This window comes from Triticum dicoccoides, chromosome 4A (genome assembly GCF_002162155.2).
Source record: "Triticum dicoccoides isolate Atlit2015 ecotype Zavitan chromosome 4A, WEW_v2.0, whole genome shotgun sequence".
In the NCBI taxonomy this organism is placed as follows: domain Eukaryota; kingdom Viridiplantae; phylum Streptophyta; class Magnoliopsida; order Poales; family Poaceae; genus Triticum; species Triticum dicoccoides.
The window spans coordinates 432310170-432312606 of NC_041386.1; the positions used below are offsets into that span (position 1 = coordinate 432310170).

The 2437-nt window shown below is 47.4% G+C and overlaps 1 long non-coding RNA gene across 1 annotated transcript; it reads left to right on the top strand.

Annotated features, from left to right (window-relative positions):
• Positions 1-6: 6 nt before the first annotated feature.
• On the top strand, positions 7-894 carry LOC119286038. The gene is made up of 2 exons (XR_005140173.1): positions 7-230; positions 362-894. It is a non-coding gene; the product is annotated as an uncharacterized LOC119286038 (long non-coding RNA).
• The last annotated feature ends 1543 nt before the right edge of the window (positions 895-2437 follow it).

A 2437-nucleotide genomic window follows, 5' to 3' on the forward strand; every position in this document is an offset into this window, starting at 1 on the left:
GAGAGCTACAGTAGAGAGGAGGAATCGGCGGCAACTCCGTTCTTCAGGTTCTTCCACTGCCGCCGCCTCCGGGCTTTCCCCTCACCTTCGGCTGCCCTCTGGGCAGCTGGAGGTTGGGGGAACATCGGATCCAGGTGGCGCGTGTATATAGGTGTGGGGCTTCGTCCCCTGTTTGGGTCTTCGGCGCCGGAGTCTTGACGGAGCGGACGACGGCAAGTTCTTAAATAAAGGTACCCTAGCTCTGGCTCCGGCTCGTCGGCATCATGGCTGGTGCTGACGAGGGGCCGGTGGAGTATAGCCTTTCGGTGCGATGGTGGTCTGGTTCACCGGTTTTCCACGGTAATGCCGACTCGTCGTGCAGGGAGAAGGGTGGCTTGGTCTGTGGTCGATTGTGGCTGGTTGGAGAGGGATCCGGTCATCTCTTACGAGGTGAGTTGGCGTCGTCCCCGGATCTGAAGCAGGAGCGGCTCGGGGAGCATCCTCAACAAGGGGATCGCCTCCGACCGATATACTTTTGGGATTTAGATCCAGTTTCTTTTGAACTGGTAGCTGTTGCGGTTCGTCAACGCCAATTTGGCAAGGGGTTACTCCTGCTCCAGGCTTGTGGCAGGACCGACGTCTTCTCCGGTGCCGGCTGTTCGTCGACGGCGGAGAAGTGGGCGCCGTGCGTTCACAACGTAGATGGAAGTCTCTTGAGTCTCCTTTGCAATACTCTTTGTGCGTGGGGTTTCCATGTCTTTCGGCTACGGCTGGTGCTGCCTGTATCCTTTGTATCATTGTGTATTTGTACGTGTATTAGTATGTTCTGTAATGTTTTCCTACTCGTATGAATACAAGTGACGTATGCCTTTGGGTGTACGGTTTTAAAAAAAATATGCATATGTTACTAGTCTATGTTACTACCTCCACAATGAGGAGTAACATATATGTGGTATCATGCAACACTTTATTTATTATGCTATAGACTCATCTTATCTTGGTATGTGTGATGTTACTCATACAAGTACTAACTAGCTATGTTACCACATGTCTTTCTTTCTTCATTTATTACATGCCACATCATCTTTTTTCTCTAGATATGTGTGATGTTACCATCTATATTACTCCCATTGTGGGTAGTCTAAAATTGCAAATATGAACTGCCTACAATTGCAAATATGAACATACAGCTCAGATCTCTCTATCACCTCACTGCCTACAATTACAAATATGAACATACAGCTCAGATCTCTCTATCACCTCACCGCCTATAATTGAAAATATGAACATACAGTCTAACACTATTGTATGTACTTCCTCTGCCTAGGATAAGGCAAATATACTATGGGAAGAAAAATTGCACGCACGTCGATTCCTTCTTTTTGGACAATCAGGCGTCAGACAAAGACATCCTCTCACGTGACATCCCAACTCCATAGTGCACTACACTGCAGAACGTAAAAATAAGAAGATGATTTACCGGGCACCAGTTAATAATTCATAATCACCAATAGCTGCAAAGGAACTAGGTGGAATGACTTAGAAATGCACTTTATACGCACCTCTTTCACGACTCTTTCTAGTTGCTTCCTTTTTCCCCACCAGTGATTCGCTTAACCTTTTTCCTGCCATCTTGACATCGGCTGCCCGAATCCATTTTCTTCTCCATGGCAATTTCTTGTTGTTCCTGCCTCGTTGCGTTTCTAGTACTTCGGCGAGTCGGATTGACATTTTCATGTTCTAGGACAGGATTCACCTTGCTTTGATCTTTTATACGAGTACAGTTGACACGACCCCCTTCTTGTTGTGCTGGACGTGCATTCTGGTTACTTTCTTGTGGAATCTGCCTCAGTATGTTCCTCCACAATCTAATTGGAGACCCCGACGCTTGCCCAGAGATTTACACCACAATGATTGAGCTCCAAACACCACCAAGGTTGGGGCTATCTCCACAACTTAATTGAAGGCTCCCAACGACACCACGAAGCTTCACCACAATGGAATATGGCTCTGAGGTGACCTCAACTGTCTAGGGCGTCCAAGCACCCAAGAGGAACAAGCTCAAGGGTACCAAGCACCCAAGAGTAATAAGATTCTCAACTTCACTTCCACGTATCACCGTGGAGAACTCAAACCGATGCACCAAATGCAATGGCAAAGGCACACGGAGTGCCCAAGTCCTTCTCTCCCAAATCCCTCCAAAGCGACTGATGCTAGGGAGGAAAATGAGAGGAAGAACAAGGAGAACACCAAGAACTCCAAGATCTAGATCCAAGGGGTTCCCCTCAAATAGAGGAGAAAGTGATTGGTGGAAATATGGATCTAGATCTCCGCTCTCTTTTCCCTCAAAAACTAGAAAGAATTAATGGAGGGATTGAGAGATAGCAAGCTCGAAGAAGGTCAACAATGGGGGGGGCATGAGCTCAAAGGATAAAGTTCATTGGGGAAGAAGCCCCCT